Source organism: Petaurus breviceps, unplaced genomic scaffold, assembly GCF_028583685.1.
Source record: "Petaurus breviceps papuanus isolate PSGF00001 unplaced genomic scaffold, PetGlider_PUasm1.0 373, whole genome shotgun sequence".
NCBI classification, from domain to species: domain Eukaryota; kingdom Metazoa; phylum Chordata; class Mammalia; order Diprotodontia; family Petauridae; genus Petaurus; species Petaurus breviceps.
This window is the reverse complement of record NW_027186299.1, coordinates 193183-218001: the sequence shown is the minus strand read 5'-3', so window position 1 is coordinate 218001 and position 24819 is coordinate 193183. Positions and strand designations below refer to the sequence as shown.

The following is a 24819-nucleotide window of genomic DNA, read 5'->3' as shown; positions in this document are numbered from 1 at the left end:
GGAAGACCTGAGACCAAACTGATCGGCTGTTGGAGCCCTGGGCAAGTCCCATCACCCTCACCTGGTTCCACTTCCTCCCCTATAAAATGGGGGAGGGGTGTCATAATGGCATCTCCCCCCAGCCTGCAGTGAGGCTATGAAAAAGCACTTTACCCAGCTCCCACCATTTCCAAAGAGACCAGCTGTGAAGTAGCCCAGGAGAGAGTCTCCACTGGCCCCAGCCCGCCTCCGGTCCAATGGCCAAGACTCCTCACCTCCGCCCTCCCAGGAGCCACCGAGCCCAGCAGGGCGGCCAGGCCTTCCACACAGAGGCCCATTCCAGAATAAAACATGGAGAGTTCAATGAGCATCTTTGTCAATGGAATGATTTAAAATTCTCTAGGGGGAAGCAGGCTGGGGGAAGGAATCCCTTTGTCAAGCAAAGGTCCCTTTTGTGAAACAAATCCTTACCCCTGCCTTGACTTCTGGGTCGATTCGGCTTTCCCCAGATTGGGGTTTCCCTAGTAAATCTGGGGGTGGGGGTGGCCTTCCCAGAAACCAAGGACCAGGGGAAGGCCAGGGAGAATGAGAGGAAACAGGCCCTGGCTTGGGGATGAAGAGGACCAAGCGGCGTTCCCAGGATCTGGCAGAAAGAGCAGAGAATTAGCCCAGGGATGAAAGCCAGGGCAAGTCTGGGGGAGGTTAGGCCCGGGAAGAAAGACCAGCCATTTCTTAGTTCCTCTCCCTGTCCCAGTCCCTAACTTGTACAGAGCCAGTCCCACCCAGAAACCCTTGAACTGGCCCAGGGCCAGTTAGTGAGACTAAAAAAGGTGGGTGGGGGTGCAGCTGGGATGGGGGCTGAACTAAAATGATCCCCCCCCCCCTTTGTTCTAAGCTCTAATGTTCTCTGCCCTGTGCTCCTCACTTATCTTGAGTTCTAGGAGGTCTCCTTTTTCTGCCTTGGTGGGGTGGTAGATAGTGCTGGATTGAGAGTTTAGATGCCCTGATTCAAGCCCACCTCAAAGGGCTGTGGGATGGATGCCCAGAGCCAAGAGCCTCCCTTCCCCCAAACCTTGAGTTCTTCTTTGGCCAAATGGGGATGATAGCATCTTCCTCCCCAGGCTGTGGCCAGGTTCAAATGAGATAAAGTATGTAAAATGCTTTGTGGTAAGCTTTATGGCCATATAAATAGGCTTCTTACTTCCCTCCCAGCTCTGAAACTTGGGGTTCTCTCTCTAGGTGCTGGAAGGTTCTGGGCCTTCCACCCTGTGTGACCTTCTGCAGGTCCCTCCCCCTTTGGGGTGCCTCAGTTTCCATTTCTGTCAAAAAGGGGGCCTGGCCTCAGGGACCCCAGCTGTCCATAACTTGTGGGCCTGAGGAGTTTCCTTCTCTCCTTCAGGCCAGACCATCCTCCCCTCCCACCTCTGGGGAGGGCCTGCTCTGGACACTTCCTGGCCTCTGGGATTTTTCAATGGCTCAGATAAAGAACACACCTTACATTTGTAAATCGAAGATTAGAAAGCTCTTCCTCTCTAGCTCTCTTGGTGCAGACCAGCTCTAGGCTACCCAGTGGGGAGAGGCCTGACAGGCACCAGACCCCTCCTAGGTTCCCACTAGATTTTAGAATCACAGAAGGGCCTCTCCCAGAGGAAGAACCAGTCCCAGAGAATGCCAGCACCTTGCCCTAGCCTCCGCCACTGGCCTGGGCTGTGTCCTCCCACACATCCAAGATCTTTTTTCTGTTTTGAAGCATCATAGTCATTTGGGGGTTTGCTATATCCCTGGGCATCTGGGATCCTGGCTCACTGACCCCCCTGCACTTTTCGGGGCCTTGTGAACAGTCAGCAAGTAAACTTTAATTGAGTCAAGGTTTCCTCCCTCTCAGGCCAAGGGAAAACCTGTCTGGCAAAACCTTTCTGCCTCACTCCATGGGCACAGCCACCACATTCAGAAGCGCCCACTCTGAAAGACTCCAGACTCGGAGCTGGACAGTGATGGCCACGGCTCTCTCCAGAGGCCCAGTCAGGAAGCCTGAGAAGCCTGAGGGATTCCAGGTGCCAAGCAGCAGGGTTTCTTTTGCCTCGATGGCAGGGTTTTTCTTTTCTTCCAGCTCTGAATTGGACAGGAGGGGGTGGAGTTGGTAAATAGTGACGGCGATGCCACCACAGACACATCTTTTCAGAAGGAAGGTCAGATGACCAAGGAAGGCCCAACAGACCAGCTGGGAATCTCTGCAAGACATAGGGAGAATTTAGTTCAGACTTTTGTTTTTAAGCAGGCAGTATGGAAAAGAGATTCAGCTTTACTTGTGTTGTTGTGTTTAGAGACGCCCGTTTTTTGGCTTTTTTGGAGTTACAAAATAAGAATTTTTTAAGGTCCAGATAGTCTTTATGTGTTTGTGCATTCACACATGAATGCAAATAACGAGGTGAGTCTAGACATTCTCCCACATGTGGTATTGGTCTCACTGCTATGCTTTTGCCTATGCTGTGCTGCCTACTAGAGAACCCTCTCTCCCCTCTCACAGAATTACAGAATTTGAAATGGGAGGAGGCCTCAGGCGGCATCCTCTATGCTTGGCCCACCAGGGCTCATGGGGTCTCTGTTTGAAGACCCTGAAAAGCTCCTGTTATCAGGACATTTTTACATTGTTGCCACATTGAGCTTAATCTTGCATTTTGTCCATGTTTCCCCCTGCCCCCAGGGCTCTGCTTTTAGGGGGGCCACCCTGGACCACAGCTCTCACACCTCCACGGAGTCTGCCAGGCTCAACATGCCCATCTTTCCAAGTGATCACACACTGTGACCAGGCCTCTTATTAAATGAGGAGCTGGACTAGGTGACCTCCAAGGCCCCTCCCTCTAACTTACCCCAAGTGACTCCTCTGCCCAGGACCCCTCACTGCCCGATGATTCCATTCCATATTCCTGGCCTTGATGGCACCCTGGTAAACAGTAGGAATTGATGTTTATTTCTTTTTTCTCTGCCCCCCCCCCCCCCGGCAGTCAGGGTTAGGTGACTTGCCCAGGATCACACAGACCCTGTCTTTTTGTTGACTCTGAGGACAAATTTGAACTCAGGTCCTCCTGATTCCAGGGCTCTATCTATCCACTGTACCACCTAGCTGCCCCAACGGTAGGGATTTAATAAATGCTTGCTGATTATCTTCTCTGGCTCTGCTCACCTTCCAGAGGTGCCTCCTGGAACCCCACGGCCTGAAAGAGGCCCCTCACCCCAGTCCCCTTCGATGCCACTTCCCCTAGGAAGCCTCCCTGGATGCCCTTCCCCCAAAAGCCCACAAAGCACCGTGCCTCTCAAATACACTCACTCGGAATAATTTTTCATTCTTTGGGTGTTTTTTTTAGATGGACTCAATTTCCCCCAAGTCCTTTTCCCTCCCCCAACCCCAGCAGCCTTATAGCTTCATAACAAAGACTTTTCTCTTGAGCAGCATTGTTTGATCACTGGATCTGAAGTCTGAAGGGCTGAGTTCAAATCCCAACTCCAGGGCTCACTGTGACCTTGGGCTGTAAGACAGGGAGGAGGAGGGTGGAGTAGATGACCTCTAAGGGTCCTGGAAGGCCAAAAATCTGCAATTCTAGATCTCTATCTGAGTTTGTGGCTTCTGGCTTAGCAGAAATGTACATTTCCACCCACTAGGAATGGAGGAGCCCACCACATAGAGGGCAGTTAATGAAGTTTGTGAGTGAGAGAATGAAATGGTGTTAGAATTACAAAAGGTCTTAGAGGGCATTTACACAAGGGAAGGAAGCTGCCCAAAGTTAATAACAGAGCCGAGCAGAAAAGGCTGAAAAGAGAGGTCTCCAGTGGGGTGCCCCAGGGCTCTCAGAGCTCAGTCCTGGCTTTTTCACATGTTTATCAATGACTTGCATTTGGAGGGCAGAAGAGGGGAATGAATACCTAGTAGGAAGTCTGAGTCTCTTCCTCCGGCCTTCCCTGTTCAGCCCAGATGCCTGGTTCTGTGGGATCAGTCCTGGGGGGAGAGAGGAAGGAAAAGAAGGGGTTGGAAGAACAAATAATCCCCCTTCCTATAATCAACTCAATTCAATCCAATAAACTTGTATTTCTCATTGCATACTGTGCAGAAAGTATTGTACAAGGCATTGGGAATACCCCCACAAGCCCCATACCCCCAAAGAGAATGAGGGATCATACGGACTATTCTGGCACATAACTGGTCAGGTTAGGAGATCATCAAGGGTATTGATGTCTATATTAGAAATAAAATAGGAGCAAAATGACCACAATAATTTTAAATTAAGTATTCATTACGATCAAGTAGAAGTTGAAACAAGGAAGGTTCATGATTAGGAAATCAATCAGTATGATTGTATCAGTATGGAAAATAATTAAAATCTGATGAAGACAGCAATCGATACAGAAAAAGTCACAAAATACAGTCCCTGTTCAAGCTGGGCAGGAGGAACCCTGCAATGGTGAGGAATAAAAGGTTTATTTTGTCTTGGTTTTCCTTCAGGCACAGGGGATAGATAGCATTGCCCTGAGGAAGAGAGATCTAGGTTAAAATTCTGCCTGTGACACATCCTGGCTTTGTGGCACCAGACAAGGTGTCTCTGACCACTTTCTAACTTGTAGTGTTGAACCTATTCTAAGTGATGTTGTTTAGTCATGAACAACTCTTTGTGACCCCCTTTGGGATTTTCTTGGCAAAGACACTGTAGTGCTTTGCTGTTTCCTTCTACAGTCTGTTTTACAGATGAGGAAATTGAGGCAAACAAGGTTAAGTGACTTGCCTAGGGTCACACATCTGCCAAGTACCTGAGGCCAGATCTGAGGAGTCTTGCTGACTCTAGGCCCAGTGCTCTATGCACTATGGCACCTATCTGCCCTATTTTAAGTGCGATTTTCCTCAAAAGCAGCATGGTGTAGTCAGTGGCCATAGGAAGCCTGGGCTCAGGTCTCCTCTCTGAGATGTACAGGCTGGATTGATCCTAAGAAACTTTCTAATAAGGCATTCTTAACCTAGGGTTATTCAGCTTATTTGTCTTTAATATTTTGATAATGTGAGTCGATGTATTTGATTTCCGTAGTAGTGCTATGTATTTTATCTTACACGTTTAAAAGCATTTTTTTTTATGTCAGAGGGGCCTGGCACACGCCCACCTTGCTGAGGCTACCCAGCATCTCCAAGTAGAGGGTAGCCAACAGGGATTCTCTGCACGTGCAGCAGAGCCCCCTCACATGGAGGAGGGGTCCATAGGCTTCACCAGCCAAAGAGGTCCATGACACAAACAACAATGAGAACCCCTGCAAAATATGGATAAGATACTTCAAGATTACAGAGAGGGATAATGAAATTATATGGACAGATAGAAAATGGAAAAAATACCAAGTACAATTATGACAGAAAGGCGGAAGGGGGCTGGCACTGTCAGATCTTGGATTAGACTGTAAATTAACAATTGTAAAAATTAGCACTGGATTTTTCTTTAAAAGAAAAAAGATTAATGGAAGACAATATATGATCCCAAACTGAAACTGAAGGCATACAATAGACTGGTAAATCCTAACAAAAAAAATGTTTTTAAACTAGGAAAAATTGTATAGTAGTATGGAGAAAACCAGATTAGCTCCATGGCTCATATTACATACCCCACACTAAATTCAAACTAGATTAATATTTCGAATCACAGACTCTCCAAGCTAGAAGGAAGCTTAGCAGTCATTAAGTCTAGCCTATACCTGACCAAGATTTTCCTCTAAAATCTACTCAAGCATATTTTTAAAGGGCATAAAAAACAATGTTTAGAAAGTTGGATCATAGTATATAGCTATCATGATTGTGGAGAAGGAAACACTCTTGGCTGGTCCACAAAGAGAAGGAAGAATAAGGGCTCCAGACTTTTAGTGATGGAAGGGTCCTTGGAGGTCATCCTTTATTTCAGAACTGCAGAAAGGGAGGATGGAGAGGGTTGTGGCTTTTTACCTGGTGAGTTCATCAACAACAAGAGATTTGATGACCATCTCTCTGTTTGTTGATGATGCTTTAATCTGTCTTGCCTGCTCCAAACTCTGCTGCCCTCCAATCTCACATCTCCAAAAACCGGGATGTCCAGTAAACATCTTAAACACAAAGTGTCCAAATGCAACTCTCATCTCTTCTCCTTCCCTATCACTGTCCCAGGAACCAAGCCAGAAATCACCCTGAACACATCCCTCACTGGCACATCCACATTGTTGCCCAGTCCTGTCAATTTCCCCTCGACAGCATCGGGTCAATTGCACCTCTGCACCGCCTCTTGTGGATTGCACCTGTGCACCTCCTCTTGTGGATTGCACCTGTGCACCGCCTCTCGTGGATTGCACCGCTGCACCATCTTTGGGTCCATGTCCTACCTACCCAATAGTGGAGCATCCCTCCGCTGTGCCCTCCTCTCTCCTGTTGCTTTCCCCACGTTGGTGCAGAGCGGCTCCTGGCGGGTGGGCCTGCCTTCGGTCTCTCCTTGCCCCAGTTTCCCCTCCATTCCGCTCTCTCTGATCGTTTCCTGTGTGACCCACCCACAACTTGTCTGCGCACAATTGTCCCCGTGTTGTCCCCCTCCACGTGAGCTCCTCAAGGGCAGGGACTGGTTTTTGCCTCTTTATATTCCCAGCAACTTTGCTCAAGGCTGAGGGCACATAGTAGGTGCTTAATAATTGCTTATTGACCAACAGATGTGGTATTCAATGATTAATTTAATAATTTTATAATAATTAAATGATTAATTTAACAGGAGGTAGTAATCATAAAATCACTGAGCAAGAGCTTGACGGGCCCTCAGTGGCTATCTCCTCCAAACCCCTCACTTGGGGGATTAAGCATTAATTAGGCCCTTACTAAGGGTCACTGCTGGTCACTATCCCTTTCTATGCATGGTCTCCTCCCTGGGCTTTCATGACACAGCTCTATCTTGGTTCTCCTCTGTGTTTCAGTTTCTCAGTTATTCTGTCCCTGCAGGAACATGGACCTGAAGGGAACTTAGACCTTGTATCTTCCCTCTTGAAGCTGGAAGCCAGAGGACCAAGGACCCTCCCTCTTCCAAGCTCTCATACACTCATGCAGGTAAAGAACATTGAGTAATCAGTCTCAACAATGAAGCAAGTCCTAAGCACATGGGCTTAGGGCCCAGGTTACATTATCATCTGATCCATATCTGTCTGTCTTCGCCATAAAAGTCAGACCAAAAGTTTTGCTAAAATGGAGATTAACTGTCTACTAATTTAATAATCTTGTCAAAAGGGAAATTAAATCAGTTTGGCTAGGTTCTTGAGAAAATCAGGCTGACTTTTTGGAATCACTGCTCCCCTTTTGAGAGGTTTACTAAACACCTATTTAATAATCTGGGCTAGAATTTCCCCGGGAATCACAGTCAAGCTACCTGGCCTGCAGATTTGAGACTTTTGTTTTCTTTACTTTTTTGATAAGAGGAATCTGTGTTCTTCCCCAATCTTGTGGCACCTCTTCTGTTTTCCAGGATCTTTCAGGTACTCCGCCATGCCTAGGACATAGATGTCATGGGGTGAGGGTGATATGGTCGGACTTGTACTTTAGGAAAATTCTGTTGTCCGCCTCACTGAAGACAAACTGGAGTGGGGGAGGGTCTTGTTTGGATGACCCAGGAGATCGATTAAGAGGCTATTGCAACACTAAGTTTTCCACTCCCTCATTTCACAGTCCAGACAAGAAGTAATGAGGACCCAAGCTGGACTCATGACCATAGGTATGGAGAGCAGAGGGTGATGCATTGTGGAGGTGGAAGGGAGACAAATCATCAGCTGAATGGATGTAAAGTGAGAGAAGGAAAAGTCAAGAGGCATGCAAGGGTGGTAACCTGGTGACTGGGAAGATGGCAGTGCCCTCCCCAGTAAGAAGGAACTGAGGAAGAGGAAGACCAGAGGGCTCATGGAGAGGAGGCAAGCAGTTCTGCTCTGAACATGATGAACTCAAGACACTTTGGGACATGCAGTTCAAAATGTCAATTAGGCATTTAGCAACTTGGGTCTAGAGCTCAGGAGAAAGATGGGATTGGTCTGGGAGGCATCTGCAAAGAGACGCTCAGCAGACCCATGGTGTTCAAGGAGTATGATCTTGGACAAGTTACAGCTCTGAGCAAGAAGGGAAGGGGACCCAGGTAGATACACTCTAGCATGGGGGCCAGCAAAGGAGACTGAGAACAGGCAGCCAGAGAGGCTGAAGAAGAACCAAGGCAGAGCCCAGTCATGAAAACCCAGAAAGGAGACAATGTTTAGGAAAAGAGGCAGGTAACTCCAGAAGGAAGAGCACTGAGAAAGGCTGTAGGTTGGTCCAATAAGAGGTCATTGGTAATTTTGGGGAGGGCAGTTTCGGGCAAGAGATGATCAGCTTAGAAACCACATGGCCAAGAGTTGAGAAGTGAATGAGAGGTGAAGACAGTAAGTTTAGATGGCTTTCTCTAGTAGTTTGTCCATGACAGGGAGAAGGGGTAGAGAATGGTAGTTTGTGTGGATGGCAGGGTCAAGTTAAAGGGTTTGTTTGTTTGCTTGGTTGGTTGGTTGGTTGGTTGGTTTGGGTTTTTTGTTTTTGGTTTTTTTTTTTGCTTTTTGAAGGGAGGAAGGCAGGGCAATTGGGGTTAAGTGACTTGCCCAGAGTCACATGGCTAGTAAGTGTTAAGTGTCTGAGGCCAGATTTGAACTGGGGTCCTCCTGACTCCAGGGCCTGTGCTCTATTCACTGAACCACCTAGCCACCCATGTTTGTTTTTAAGGCTTTAAGAGATCTGGGCAGATTTGTCATCAGTAGGGAAGTAGAAATGTGGTTTGGAATCAAAGATTTAGAGCTAGTGGAGAACTCAGCAGCCATCTAACCTAACTTTTTCATTTTAGAGCTGAGGAAACAGGAAATCCACAGATGGGTGACTTTTCCAGGGCCATACACAGAGAAAGTCAGCAAGTCAGGATATGAACCTGATTCTGACTCCAAAGCTGCTTCTCTCTGGTTTTCTCCACTGACAATCAGCAGTGCACACAGAGGCAGAGAATGATGGTGAAGGCAATCCCAGAACAGGCTTTGGAAAGGGATGAGCAGGGGCAGAACAGGGACCACCGTACTCAAGGCTAGAAGAGGGCATGGAGTCGAACTGGTTAATGACATAAGCAAGAGTTTTGACTAAAGATGCTGAGGCGTAGGGAGGGAGGGAGGGGAGAAGCAGGGAATGACTTACCTAGCTAGAAAAAAACCTGCTCCCAGCAGCATTATTAGCAATAGCAAAAAATAACAAACAAACTGGTCTATGCGCTCAGTTATTGACCGTGGATGGGCTAGATTATGGCTGTGAGTATCAAGGAAATAATGATCACCTCATAAGAAATCATAGACATAAAAGAATTCAGGGAAACAAGGAGAGACATGAAACAAGTCCAGCTGAGGGCAGGGGCCGCCCTGCCTTGCACCATAGCACCCATGCCTGAGGAATGCTGGAAAAAGGAAAGAGTTCAAAGGAGGGTTCAGCAGCGACCAGGGCAAACCTCTGACTGTCTGGTCGAAGCTGACACGATCTCCAAATGAATCGTAAAGAAGTTTATGGTTCCATGGACAAATGTTTTTCGTCACCATATTCTTTGGGTGTTTGTGTTCATTGATGGTTACTAGGGTTAAATAGTAATAAAGCTATCTTACCAAGGCTAAAAAAAGGGGGCAGGGTGGAGGGCTAGGGGCCACTTCCTTTGTCCCATTTAGGATGAAGTGGCAGCTTCACCTCTTCCATCTCTGAGAATCTGAGAAAGAGCCCAGAGTCCCATATTCAAAGCTCTGGGTTCAAGGTCGATGCCCCCACTACAAGGATGAGAAAACTGGGGCACAGAGACTTGTCTGAGGTCATGGATCCCAGGCACATCCTCTGACTCCAAAGCCAGGGTTCCTTCCAATTCTCCCACATACCCCCTACCCTCTGTGTTTGTGTCCAGAGCTCTCAGCTTGGGACCCGGCACAGAGTAGGTGCTTAATAAAAGAACTGTTTCTTGTTTTGTTTTGTTTTGTTCCCCCCTCCCCTCCCCCAAGGGCAGGTCTGGCCTATGGCAACAATGTCCTGTTTGCTCTCCCGGCCGGCCGGCTGTCTCTCCGGCCTCTAACGGTTAGAATCTAACCCTTTCACAAAACTACCCAAATAATCTTTCTAAAGCACAGCCCCTCTGACCACGGTGCTCCTCTGCTCAAGAAACTCTGCTGGCTCCCTAGTACTTCCAGGATGAAGCCCAAACTTCTCTGCTGGGCATTTAAAGCCCTTCCCAAACGGCCTTGGCCCGGCCCTCCCTGCCCCGGGGCAGTCCGTCTCCTCCCACCTCCGGTGCCCCTCTGCCCAGCATGCCTCCCCGCCTCCTGACTGAGGGGCCCGCTCAGAGCGCGCCCATCCCGGTGGGAGTTTGCTTTGTCAGACTTGACACATTTGTATCAGAAGTTTTGTTTTCTTGGTCGTAAGGGGTTGGGGGAGGGCGCAGGGGCGGAGGGAGGGAGAAAAAGAATTTTGACTTATTCAAAAACAAAAACAACCCTAATTTTAAAAGAATCCTCGTGCGACCCTAGGCAAGTGACACAATTCCTAGACGCCTCGATTTCATAATGTGTAAAGTAAAAGCGGGTACGGCCCCCCATTGTTTAGAGATCATCAGGCCAGAGGAGGCAGAGCCCCTCCCCCTCCGCCCCCGGGGCCCTGAACTCCGCAGGGCTCCCCGCACAGACGCGCCTCGGGCGGCCTGGCGGGCAGCCGGCCTTCCCGGCCTCGGTGTCCGCATCTGTAAGGTGGCAGAGCAGAATGTCCAGCTCCAGAGCCAGGGCCCTGCCGCGGCACCCTGGCCGTTCTTGGTAGAAAGGCTGCGGGTGCCCGGACAGACACCGCGCACCGGCGCCGCCGCCGCAGCCGCGTCTCAGGGCGCTTCTTTGTCACAAGGGAGGCTTTCATTGGCAAGGAAACAATGAAAACGACCTTGGTTAATTATTACAGAGGTGTGCGAAAATGGGAGGTTGTGCCCAGCCCGGGCACCGCGGAGGACTTCCCGAAGGAGGAAGCTTCCAGTCCATCTTTCCGTCGGGGGGGAGGGGGTCTTGTATCCCGAAGCCTAAGAGCCTCAGCATCCTGCCCCATCCAGCCGTCACCCCTGCCTAGAGGAGTGGATAGCCTACAGACAGATGAAGCTAGGGTTCAGAGGGGACCCCAGGATCGGGAGCAAACCTTGTGGTCCAAGCCAAAGCCCAGAGAGGGGAAGAGGCTTGGCCGTGTTCGCACAGCAAGCCACTGACCATTGGAGAGGGCACTGACTTGGGGGGCCAAGGAGCCAGGAACGTGGTTCAAGCCCCTGCTCTGTCCTCTGGCCGCCTGTAAAATGACCAGGGGCTGGACTCCAGATCCAGTCTTCCCACTCCCCTCCACCTGACACATTCCATGGCTCCCAGCGACAGAGCACAGTGCCAAGGGGCGTGGCAGAGGGCGGGAGCACCAGCTAGCCCCTGAGTCCATTCCCCCACAGAAACAAGGGATGAACAGCTGGAGTAAGCCTTTGTCTGGGCATCAGGTGCCCTCTCCATCTGACTGCTACATCCCTGCCGTGCCCACCTTGGGCTGTGTGACAGAAGGCAGGACCCGGCCCCTCTCTGAATCTCTGAAACTGTCCATGTGGCCTCAGTGTCCTTGCCAATCTCAATAGTGCCCAGTTTCCAGGCTGCCTCTGAGACCCCAGTGAGCTCATGGAGGGATGGTGAGAGCTTCAGAATGTAATGTAAACCGAGTCACAAATAGTGTGCCAGTGGAGGCTGGCCCTGTAAAGGCTTTGGACTGGGTTTGGCCCATCAGAATGTCAGCCATTAATGGAAGAATCTGGAGGTCCCAGGGACCCAAATAAGTCCCAGGAAATGACACAGAATCAGGGGATCCTAGATTTAGGCTAACTCCATCATTTTACGGATGAGGAAACTGAGTGGTTTCACTGAGTGACTTGCCTTGGTGCCACCACCAGGACATACGAGCCTTATACCTTGGGCACTGCCCATGATGCCTGCTGGTGAAGAAAGCTAAAGGCCGGACCTCAGAGGAGAGACAGACCACCACCCAGGACCAGCGTTTGCCTTGCCATCAGCCGGGGGCTAAGGCCAGATGGCTGTTATTCTTTTTGCCCTCTGCAATGCTGACCATGAAGTGAGTGGTGGACTGATGGGTGGGCGAAGGATGTCTAAAGCATCTCCTGGTGCCAAGCATTGTGCCAAGGGAGCCCTGAGAACACAGCAGAACAGTCAGGCAGCCCCTGCCCTCAGGGGCTCCCAGTCCAGGGGAGAGATCGCCCCCAGGGCAGGTCTCAGCTCAGATTCAGACAAAGCTGCCACAGAGCCCTGGGTAAGGTGTCCTCCAGTATTTCCCCTGCTAACTGGAGTGCCAAATGCCCTTCCCCTCACCCCTGCCTACTGACCCTAGCCATCTTCCAAAGCTCCCCTCAAGTGCGGGTAATTTATGAATTTATCTGGTTTCTGTGGAGCCCTGAAAGGCTTGACCAACGCTTTACACCGACTGTCTCCCTTGGTCTTCACAGCCACCCTCTGAGACAGGCATACCACTCACAGATGAGGAGACTGAGTCTGGGAGGAGTTAAGCCATTTGCCCAGGGTGGCACGGCTAGTCAGTCTCTCAGTTAGGATTCTTCAGCTTCCTGGCCACAGCTTGGGCACTTTATCCATCAGCCCTTTCTCTGGAGAGGGGAGGAGGGGGCCTCTTGGGGAAGGGGAGGAAGAAGCCTTGGCTGGCCTGGACACCTCCTGAGATAGGGGGCCCAGGAGGAGCCATCCAGTGTGAGGGACAGGCTGCTGGACTGGAGGGTCTTTCCACTGGTGGCGGGGTTCTGGGGACAGCCCAGGCTTGAGGGGCGCCTTTGCCATACACCCCATGTCTTCCATTCACTCTTCCCTTTGTTCCTCAGTTTCCTTAACCGTGAATTCTAAGGTCCCTCCCGGAGTCAGGTCTGGCTCCTCTGTTTCTGGATACCTCCCAACTATGATAATCTCTGTTCTCAAGGCCCTCCCAGTTCTGATAGTTGATGGTCGGGTCCTGTATTAGGTGGTCCAGGGTCTGGGGGCACAGCCTTCAGGAAATCAGGGAGGGGGACCCAGGGAAGCTGGTCCCTGGAGCAGGGGTGAAAGATTTGTTTGGTAACAAACAGTCCAAGTGGGCAACAACCCAAAATGCTGGCTGAGGGTGGGCCAGCCTGCAAAGCTGTTCCCTTTCACTCAAGGATCCCCTGTCCTGAGCCTTCATCAGCATCTTGCCCAGATGGCACAGTCTCCCCAGGACTAAGGTCATGAAGGCTTCCCTGGGACCTTGAGGCTGGCCAGGCAACTCTGGCTTGTGCAGAGGCTGTGTCCTCCTCTGGGGAGACAAAGGCACAGGCTGTCAGGGGGTGGGAACCTCCTCTGGGCCCCAGGGGGTTGGTCACTCATTGTGGGACATCCTTTCTGCCTCAGGCTGGTGATGACCTTGCCCTCAGACCCCTAACTTCCCCTGTCGCTGTGCTGACCAGATGACGGCCTGTGACATGTTTTAGTTCTCAGGCAGGCACACCCTAGGAGGGAATAGAGAGGTGTTTGGGTTCAGGAGAGTCCTAGATGGGAGCTCAGAGGACCCAGGGTCAGACCACAGTTCTCCCACTGAATCCTGTATGGTGCGGGACAGATAATTCCATCTCTACTAGCCCCATCCTTTACCAGATGACCTATGGAGGGCCTTCCAGCACTGAACATATGGTCTCATTAAGTCCCCTAGCCTCGGGGGACCTCAGTGCCCACATCTGTGAAAGGGGGATAATCATCCCAGCCGGGCCTTGGGGGAAGCTACTAGAAATGAGGCCTGCCATGCCTCCTTCTGCCTGACTGGGAGAGCCCTGCACCCTTGGGGAACTCTGCGGCCTCCCCAACTTTTCCCCATGCTTTGGCCACCTTCGGTTGTGTGCAGACAAGCTGTCTTGGGGGGGGGGTGTCAGTGAGGATGGTTCCCTCAGATGGGATGATGGACTGCCAATTAGGCTGACCGCCAGCTCCCCAGGTAAGCCACTGCCAAGGAGAGGCCTGTCAAGACCAAGCCTTCGCTAGCACCACAGAATCCAGGCCTCCCTGGAAGGGCCTCTGCCCTGGTGTGCAGACCTGGCTCCAGACCTCAGGCCTGGTCATTTCATAGAAGGGGAAACTGAGGCTGGAAGAGGGAAATGAAATGCATAAGATGATCGGGAGTCAAGCCTGGGCCTCCAGGCTGTGCGAAGGCAGTCTGCTCTCCAGCAGATGCCCCAATGAGCTTTTCTCTTCCCTACCCCATAGAATCATGAGACCCAGGGAAACCCCACTTTGACCCTGACTTTCTGTCTCCTCAAGGGGCTTTGTGCTGCAGGACAGGAAGATGGCTGAGGGCCAGGAGCCTCCTTCAGGCCCCCTTGAACTCAGCAAGCCTGGAAGGGGGATTGTTCTGAAGGAAGGCCTGGCCCCTGGGCAATGGGGCCAGGGGTGGAGGAAGATGTCCCTCACTGCCATTAATGATATCAGCACAGCACTCCAAGGTCTGCCAGTGACTGTTGGCATGCAGCTTCCTGTGCCACATTTCAGATGAATCAGTCACACCTTTAAAGTCATTAATTGGGAATAAAATCACTTGGGGAAGAAAGGAAAACCATGCCTTAGAGGTCACCAGGCGCAGGTCTCAGTTTCACTCAGAAGCCCTTGGCTGTCACACTGAGAGGGCAAAGGAACCAGGAACGTTTGATTTGCTCTTATTAACGCTCTTGACCTTCCATAATCCAGGAGACTGAGGGGGTCTCACTGCTTGGCAAAGGAATGGGAGGGAGGCCAGGACCCCGGGCTCTTGTGGAGACTGTTTCTAGAGCTGTGGGAGTTCCTGCCTCAGTTGCCTCATCTGCAAAATCAAGGGCTTAAACTAGATTATGCAGAAAGTCCTTCCTTGCTTCCCTATCCCTAAGCCAAGCTCTGAAGTACCTGACTACCCCTTCCCTTCTAGCTCTGACATTCCATGTTCTAAGGTCCGTTCTATCTGAGATTCCTTATTCCAAGGTCTCTCCCAGGCCCAATGCTGCTGCTTGTCCCAAAGTCCCTCTTGCCTTATCTGTACAGATGCCCACAAAAGCCAGGGAAACCATGTGTTTACATTTGGAAATTCTAAAATAAGTGCCTTGTCCCAGAAAGGCTCATTCAAAGGGAACCCAAGCCCAGGCAGGCATAGTGGCCCAACCCACACCTTCCCAGCTGCTGCCTGGGGAGCCTCCACACCCGCTGAGCTGGGAGAGCTGGGAGGGCGGCCCAGCAGGGGAAGTGGCCATCAGAATCTCATTCATGGATGAGCTTCATTTCACAGGACTGGGGTTTTCAGATTATGACTCATGCCTGGGAATGAGAAAGAATTCTGAACTTGGAAAGAGAACCCACGGGATCCCAGGCTTGGAAAGCAATGATTCCAAGGGAGAGCCTGGAGCCAGCTCTCCTCTTGGGACTCCCAGCATGTGGTCATCCAGCCTTTGCTTGCATAGCCCCAAGAGCGGGCAGCTCAGCACCTAGTGAGAATACCACTCCATCCCCTATGGTTTCACAGGTCTCTGATAGGTCTCCCACTCTGTTTCTAGACCCTTTGTTAGGAAGGTTTTCTTTATATTGAGCTGAAAACTTTGTTCACTGTAGATAAGGATCGCAAGCGAAATTCCTCTTCCCAATTCAAGTCAACATCTACTAAGCACCTACTGTATGCCAGGCACTGTGCTGAGAGGGTTACAAGAAAGGCAAGGACGAATCCCTGCCCACAAGCTTAAAGTCTAATGGGGGAGACATTTTAAGCAGCTACAGACAAGGTCAGTTGGGGGTAATGAACAGAGGGGAAGCCCTAACAATGAGGGGGATCAGGAGGGCTTCCTGCAGAAGGTCAACCTTCCCCCTCTGTTCTCTCATCTCCAAGACACTACATTGGCTTTGAAGGTCCTCAGGATGGTCTCTGCCAGCCTTCCTCTCCCCAGACCCCACAGCTCACAGGTCAGTCCTTTGACCTCCCCCTCCTTCTCCTCTTCCCCCTCCCCCTCCTTCTCTTCCTCCCCTCTTCTCCCTCCTCCTCCCTTTCTTTTTCTTTTCTTCTTTCTCTCTTTCTTTCTCCCTCCCTCCTTTCCTTCCTCCCTCTCCCTCCCTCCTTTCCTTCCTTCCTTCCTTCCTTCCTCCCTGCCTTCCTCCCTTCCTCCCTTCCTCAGTCCTAGGATTTGGTGAAATTTCAGATATTTGAACTCCAATTTCTTGCATTAATGAAAGGCATTTCCAAGTGTCCTTCATCCCCGCTAGTGGCTGCCTTCCTTGGCCTCCTGTGGCTGCCACGGCAGGGGCTGTGGTCATAGACCACAGGACCTGAGCAGACCTGTGGTCACTTTGGGGTCTGGATTCTCTACTCTCCCACCCATGTGACTCTCCTCTCAGTTCTGCCTCTGCCTCTCCTGGCTTTACCACCTTGCCTTCTGCCTCACTTTCTCATTCCGCAGCTTTCTCCGTGGCCTGGAGGCCCTGCCATGGACCCTCCCTGGGTGCCAGCTGGCCTCCTTTCCCCATTGGTGAGGTCATTTGCGGGATCATTTTGGGGAGGGGCTGAGCGAGGCCAGCGCCCTCCTCCCCCCTCCTTCCCTGCCCTCCAGGCTGGGCTGGGAGCCCTCTGTGCCCCTCACACAGCCCCAGTTCTCCTTCCTCTAGCCAGCACCCCAGCCTTTCATTCTGATCACTTACCCATCTTGGCAAATTTAGGTCAGTTCCTTGACTCAGATTTTTATCAGAAATACTTAACAAATTCTTTTCCCCAACTCTCTTTCCCTTTTATACTTGATACCTGACTCTTTCAATAAAGGTGCTCAGACCCACCATTCTGCTGCCCCCCCTCAATTCCCCCACATTCCTACAGTTCCCTAGTCATCTTCAATTCCCCCTCCTCCCTCCCCTCCCACTCCCAAAGGCCAAGAACTTGAGGGCCTTGTGTGTTCTGCCCCCCAATTCTGTCCCTTTCTCCCCACTTCACACAAGCTCAGAACCTGCTCCCCTCTCACCCGATGATTGAAATAGGTTCCCCTATTTCAATTGTATTGGTTCCCCTGATTCTGTCCTCTGCCCTGCCCAATCCACAGAAGGTCCCCACAGACCTCCCCTGCTCCAGGAGCGCTGAGGCTCCCTATGGACTCCAGGATAAAGCATTAATCCTTCACAATTCAGCTCCTCCTTTTCTTCTCATAGTAACCCTCTCAGTGGACTGAGCCAGGGACCCCAGGCTTGCTCTTCACTCCCCAGACAGGAAGTTCTCGGCTCTTCTCAGGCCACATCTTAGAACCTGGGATGGCTTCCCTGTCAACTCATATCCCTCCTTGCCCTGGAGGCCTCCCTCATCTCCCAGGTCATCCAAATTCCTTCCCTCCTTCTTGAATGATCATTTATGGACCTATTTTTCAGTCATGTCCAACACTTCATGACCCCATTTGGGATTTTCTTGGCAGAGATACTGGCGTGGTTGGCCATTTCTCCAGCTCATTTTACAGATAAGGAAACTGAGGCAAACAGGGTTAAGTGACTTGCCCAGGGTCACAGGTAGTAAATGTCTGAGGCTGGATTTGAACTCAGGTCTTCCTGCCCTTTCTAGCCACTTAGCTGTTTCCATTTCGTTGTTTGGCATTCGTTCTCAAAGAGGACCATGACATCAGGGAGGTGATGCCATGTCTTGCAAATGAATTGGATTTAAGTGAGGCAGGGCTGTGCAGAGTACCAGTCTCACCTTGTCCTCCAGAGCCAGATATCAATCAGGAAAGCTGGAGATGGCTGCTTCCCATTTTGTACCCAGCTGGGGAAGGAAAGCTCCATGGCAGGGTCACTTGCTGGCTGCCTGGGCTCACTGCATGGGAAGGTCTTTTATTATGGACAATCGGACACCTGGGTTTTGTCCACTGGTCATGTTTTCAGTTTCATAAAGTAACAACTCTGTAATTAAGATGGTTATGATTCATCATTTTAATATTTAAAATATTTTGATCATTTATTCATTTGAAATTTGTTGTGGTAAATATTGTGATCATTGCACCTGACCATGTATTTTCCTCATGATTTTATAGCCATTTGCTAATATTTTTAATTAATTAGTAAGTTGCTTCCTCATTGATTCCATAGGATGGAAGGCTCAGAGCCAGAAGGAGCTCCAAGACCCACTTGTCAGACCCCCTTATTTTACAGATTAGAAAAATTGGCCCCTGAAGGTGAAGGGACTTGCCTAGACCACTCAGGTGTGATTAGGAAAGTCTGGATTTGAACTCGGGTCCTTGGATTCTAAATCTAGCCTTCTTTCCACTTAAAGACACGGCCATAAAATTGTATGATCTTGGATTTTTCAAACACTAGTTAATCTGTATGTTGTCGATCTATCTGTCTATGTCTGTCGGTCTATCTACCCCTCTGCCTTGGTTCTAAGTCTGGGTGATCTAACCTGTCCCTTTTATTGGTTGTTTAATAAATGAATGAATGAATGAAGCATTTAGTAAGCACTTACTGTGTACAAGCTATGATCCTAAGGCTTGGAGGGCCTGTACCTGCTCTCTGGGAGCTCACATTCCTTGGGGGAATGATCTGGGGACAGGTTGCGGCTGCCAGGCAAATGGAAAAGCCCAGGGTCCTCATGGTGTAGCAGCAGGGCAGGTGGTCATCATCATTTCCACTGATAAAATCATATCCATTTGTGAGCAGAACCACTGGACGGGCCAAGAGCTTTCTCTGTGACCAGAATTTTTCCTTCCCAGGTCTTCCAGAGCTGTGGATGCAGCCCCTTCAGAAGCCCCCGCCCCCACCCCCAGGTGCTTGGTCATGGGGCTGGATCCCAGGGCTCTAGCATTCAGGGTTCTGGGCTGTGCCCGGCAAGATCGGAGGAGAGATGATGGTCAGGATGGGGGCGGTCTGCCTGGCCCAGCCGCTGCTTCCTCCTGCTTCCTCCAACCCAGCCCACTTAGAGATGCAAACACTGAGGCTGGGCTCGGGGAGGTTCAGTTACTGGTCCAATAGAGTTTTCACACCCCAGTCTGTACCTGCCCTGATGGCTCTGCCCTAGGTCTCAGTCTGTAGACCAGGGCCTTCTTTGTGCTGCTCCCCTGGCTGGGAACACCGCCCCTCCTCACCTGCTCTTTTGTCCAGGGTTTCTCTCCAGTGTCATGTAAAGGCCGGCCTTTGGCAAAGCCAGGACGTGAGCAGGAAGAGCGTCCCCGGCAGGGCCACATACCCAAGGTCCCACATACCCAAGGTCCCACAGCTGGTCAGGGGCAGACACAGAATTCCATCTCCCTCCCCTAGGCCGTGCTGAGTCTGTCTGCAGCATCACAGGCTCTGAGAGTTGGGGTGCCTTGGCAGCAGGCAGCCCGCACTCCCCAGTCTCAGAGGAGGGGGGCTGGGATCTGATGGCAAGTGTGTGTGAGTGGAGGCTGACAGTGGGGCAGTGGCACCATTTTAGAAGTATGATTATTTCTGGAATTCCTCTTCAGCGACCTTCGAGTTTGGCCGATGAAGCAAGACTGTTCTCTCAAGTTCTCTTATGTGGGTATCAGTCAGTCAGTGGTCCCTGAGTGCCTTCTCTGTGTGCCGAGCACTGTGCTAAACACTGGATGATGGAAATGGGAATTTCAGTCCCTTAGAAGGGAAGCAGAAAATGACACGGTGAACTGATGGCAAGTGTGGGGGGGGGGGCTGGTCTCCAAATAGTCCTGAGCTCATTGAGGATGGAGCTGATTTTGCCACCTCAGAATTGGGAGAGACTGGACCCTACAATTCAGTGAACCCATTTGGGGTCTGCTAGCCTGATCTGACCTCAGGGATGCAGAGACAGAACCAAAACCTCCCTTCCCTTGAGGGTTACATTAAATTTGGAGGTACTTAAAATAGGGCTTGTTGGGTGAATGAGTGGATGAGCCATAAGCCTGCCCTCAGAGCCTCAGGGCTAGGTCTTGGTGGAAATCTGGGTGCATCAGCCTCGATCCCCCAGTCTGATCCCCCCAGTCACAGCGGTACCAAGCAGTTTTTGTTCCACCACAGCAAGAAACCCCAGGTTGCAGGGGGCTGGGGACCCGAGGCAGGCTTACCTGGGGTGCGGCCTCTGTATCTTCCTGGCTTACCTGATATATCCTGGTTAAGTGTAATGCCTGTGCCAAGGAGATCCTAACCTCAGTTGTTTCTTCGAAATCCTCCAAGCATAGTGCCTTGGTTCAAAGGCCTTGTCTCACCACCTAGTTACGCTCTGCCTGCCCCTGCTAGGCCCGGGCCCCTCCAGATCCGGGCCTCCTGGCAAAGTAAACCCCTTCTGGTTTAAAGGGGGAGGAGGGGAGGGGTAATTGCCAATCTGAGTTTTTCAAACTCTGTACCTCAAGGCTGAACAATGAGCTTTGATCTCTGTGAGGGGGAGGGAGCCTGAGTGGGCCCTCCACCCCCACCCCACATCAGCCAGGCTCTCCCAGGCCCAGCTCAGCCCCGAAGCGGCAGCAGGTAGGGGCATTTGCATTTCAAAGGCCCCCTCGGCTCCCCAGATTGGAAGGAGTGTTAAAGAGAGATTACACATAATTCTTAATGACTTGAAAAAAGTTTTGTTAATTGGTAACCACCCAGCTGAAGGCTGTGGCGGGGCTTTTGAAATAAAACACAGAGGGGCAGTTAAAACTAATTCCAAATTACAGGAAGAGGTTGGGGTGAGCCAGAAGGGAGACTAAGGCTGGGCGGGGAGGAGGGGGCCTGCCGGTCTGCTGGCCACCCTCCTGTGGGCTCTCAGAGCCGGAGGACCCAGGGAAGCAAGCCAACATTGATTGAGCACCCACTGTGTGGGGACACTGCGCTAGGCACCAGAGAAGAGGCAGGAGCCAGTCCCTGCCCTCAAGGCGCTTACCCCAACGGGGAGCAGGCCTGCAAACACGTATGGGTAAACCAGGGCATACATGGGATCAATAGGAAACCATGAACAGAGGGAAGGCCCTGGAATTCCCCACTGGAGAAGGCTTCCAGTCAAGGGGGAATGCCACCTGGGACTTAAAGGAGCTCAGGCAATCCCAAGGCAGGGATGAAGAGGGAGAGAAACTCCACGCCTTGGGGGCAGACAGAGAGGATGCTGGGAGTCACAGCCTGGGACTGCTGGTAGGCCAGGGTCCTGGAGGGAAGAGAACATGGGGGCAGAGGGGCAAGAAGACTAGACCATAAGCCTGAGAAGGTCAGAGCAGGGAGGGAGCTTAGAACACAGAACGTGAAATATCAGGCAGAGCTGGGTGGGACTCCAGACCACGGAACAGAGAGGGCCAGAGGTACAAATGACCTCAGAAAGTGGGTCTGATCCAGAAGACATCTTAGCACAAGGGCTCCCAACCTGGGCCCATGAACTCGTTTGTCTTTACTATTTTCTTAACTGTATCTGAGTATATTTGGTTTCCTTTGGAAAACTAAGAATTTTCTTTGTGAATTCTGAGGCGTCCAGACCAGGACAGCTGGAGAAACCCCAAGACACAGAACATTGGGGCTGAGAGGGACCTTAGGAGTCAGAACCCAAAATATCAGACCCCAGTGGACCTTGGAGCTGAGACAGTGGACTGCCCCTGAGCTGGGGACAGGGAGTCATTGGAAGCTGAGCCCCAGAGAGGAGGTCACAGCAAGTCTGGCCCAGTTCAGACTACATACAGCATGTGAGTCCTGCCTCGGCCAGAGAGAAGATGGATGGTTGGCCACAAAGTGGGAAGAGCCTTCAAAGGGGTTTTTGTGAACTATATTTAGAGGGGCCTGGATCCCTGCTCTGACATTCATGGACTGTGTGGCCTGGTGAGCCCCGCATGGCCAGAGGGACAGGAAGTGATTAATTTTTCCTGTTGATCGGCAGAATCAAGAAACCCAGCATGGGCCTGATGATCTGTGCAGAGGCCGGCCAGCCTCGGAGGGGAGGCCAGGGAGGCACCTCCTCCTCTCCTCTGGGGTGCCAGGCTGGCCTTCTGAGTTTCTGTTGATTCGCGGTCAGCCCCGTGTGCTCAGTCCACGCAGCATTTTTGGTTTCTCAGGACATTCCGAGTTTCCTATGGTACAGCATCGTTTGGCGGCGTGTAAGTGCCCCCCGCATTTGCTCAACCTTCTCCAGTCCAGGGGCTTCTGCTTTTTGTCCAGGTGGTTGAGGGCTGCTATCGGCCTTTCAGTCTAGATGGGGTCCTTTTTGCCAGCGGCCTCCTTGGGGTCTGTGCCTAGCAGCGAGATCTCTGGGTGAGAGGGCATGGCCCTATGTGGGATAAAGACCCCTTACCCAAATAAAACTTCTCCAGGTAGAAACAGAAGCTATGTATTTCTAAACAAGTCTCGTGAGAGTTGGGCATCACCTACCAGAATATGCACCCGTGAGAGAGGCCAAGTACAAAACCACGCAAGCAGTCACATCCCCTTGTACAAACCATTCTAGGACCACCGCCAAACCCCAGACCCCCTCCCTAGCATCCAGACCTTCACTCCCATTGGTGGGAAGGTATGTCCTTACAATCCTTTCACCCAGCACAAATGCGTCTTTCAGTTATTTTCCATCAGAAATAAGCTAGTACAGATTACACGTTACTTTTTCTCGTTGACCAAAAAGTAGGCAATTTACAGAAACACCTGGCAGACATGTTATTTGTTGCCAAAAGTAAGCAATGCACAGAACACTTGCTTTTCTTGTCTACCATATTATTTATTGCTTTGGGGCCTATCAAGACTAAAGCCCAGCTCAAGTTTGGTGACTGTCGCCTTTGCTTTATGGGAGTATTTTCACATGTTCCACTCAGCCCCGACTTCCTGCTGGGTCTCCGTGCCTCGAGGCTCTGCTCCCTGCAACTGCTGGTCATTCCTTTAAGGCCTGGGCCTAACCTTGCCACTCTCCTCCTCAAGAACCTACTAAGGCTCCCTCTTGTTCCTGGCATAGATAAAAATCCTTTATCTAGTCTCCTTGCAGCCTAGCCTGTCTCTGCAAGGCTCCCTTGGACTCACCCACAGGCAGACTGAGCCATTGGCTGGCTGGCTGGTCCCCAGACAGAACTCCAGTGTGACCGAATGGAGACCAAGACATGAGAACGGAGTCAGGATGGCTGGAGTTTGGACCCTCCCGGATTCTTACCGGTTCTATGACCCTGGCTTCAAAGCCTGCAAGTTGCTGCTCTCACAGCCTCAGTTTTCCCATCTGTACAAGACCTCTGAAGTCCCTTGCAGCTCCAGGGCAGCACACTGGGCACCCCTCAGGCCTGGCATTCCCTTGGAGCCTAGCTTAGGGGTCGCCTCCTACAGGGGGCTGCTCCTGCCCCGGCCCACCCCCTTTTAATGTTCTCAGTGTTACTGGTCAGGGCTTCCTATCCATGCTTTGTGTTTCTGTAATCGAAAAGCCTTGGGGCCAAGGCCTTCCTCCTTTAGTCTGCTCACCTTGGACTCTCCTCCATATTTAGTAAATGTTTGTTGGATTCGAAAAAGTCCGATGTTTTTTAAAATTAAATCATCGAATCCTAACATCTTTTGGAAAAGGCCTGAGAGCACTTGGTTCAAGCATCTGAGGGTCTACCTGGAAGGGCTTTGGGTCTATCACATCACTCAGGAGAAAACCAAGACCTCAAAGAAAACACCCATAGGGACAGAGCTGAGTCTGGAAGCCAGGGCTCCCCGGCTCCCAGGGCTCCCAGGGCTCCCAGGGCTCCCCGGCTCCCAGGGCTCCCCAGCTCCCAGGGTTCCTAGGGCTCCCGGCTCCCAGGTCAGGCTCCTTTCCCCAGTATCAGGCTTCTTCTCAAGTATGTTCCCTCATTTAATTGGAAAGATATAAACATGGGCAGAAGGAAGGGAGGAGATGAGCTGCACTGTGAAGGATGGGCAGGATTTGGAGAGGAGGAGGTGAGGGACAGGGAACGTGGGCACTGAAGGAGGGTGACAAGTCATGGAGTGGAGGGCAGCTGGAGAGGAGAGGAGAGTTTGCTTTGGATGGAGAGGAGCACACAATCATTCTTGAAGGAATGACTCTGACAGCCAGTATCTGAGTGGGTCACCCACAGAGAGTGAAGGATGGTCTATCTGATGCCAGGAAGGAAGGTCCTTCCTCCCGGCTGCTCCATGATCATGTCTAAGTGAGAACCGAGAACCTCACTGTCCCAGGGGCTGGGGGTGAGGCTCAGAGAGAGGCCTGGGACAGGGAACCTCGCCTTGGTCACACAGCAAAGAAGGGTCTCTTTTTAAGAACAGGCATCTTGATTCCCACTCTAGGGCTCTCCTCTGGGGGCCTTTAACCAAAGCAGGGCAGATGGGGCTTTGTCTCAGGGCATCAGAATCAAGAGGTTTGAAGACAGTATTTAATGCCCCTTCAGCAGAGTAGAAATAACTCTGGGGAAAATGATTGATTGAAACAGCAAGCTCCTACCCATTAGTGGTCATGCCCCAGGTTAGTTTGTACCCAGTCTGGCCCTGCTGCTTCCTATTTCCTGAACACTTCCACAGCCTCCCCAGGATCTCCTCACAGTGTCCCAAGGCTCACCAGACTGAACTGGTCATTTAGTTTCTTCAGCTCCGCTTCTTATCTGTAAAATGGGAATGGGAATGTAGCATTTACCTCACAGGGCCAGCGTGAGGATAACAGAGAACTATGTAAAGTGTTTTGTAAACCTGGAAGTGCTTTAGAAATGTCAGCTGCTGCCATCGTCCCCTTCACCATCACGGCTGTCACCACCACCATGACCATCACCGTCACCATCATCACCACCATCATGGCTGTCACCACCACCATCACCATCACCACCATGGCCGTCACCACCA

The 24819-nt window shown here is 51.2% G+C and overlaps 1 long non-coding RNA gene across 2 annotated transcripts; it reads right to left on the bottom strand.

The window, feature by feature from the left end:
* Nucleotides 1-1109: 1109 nt before the first annotated feature.
* LOC138169753 (uncharacterized) lies at nt 1110-20483 on the bottom strand. Of its 2 annotated transcripts, none has more exons than XR_011170453.1 (4): nt 20163-20483; nt 3901-3973; nt 2850-2923; nt 1110-2210 (listed from the first exon to the last, which is right to left on the bottom strand). It is a non-coding gene; the product is annotated as an uncharacterized lncRNA (long non-coding RNA). The 2 variants fall into 2 exon arrangements; XR_011170454.1 differs by lacking the exon at nt 20163-20483 and adding an exon at nt 5125-5256.
* Nucleotides 20484-24819: the final 4336 nt, after the last annotated feature.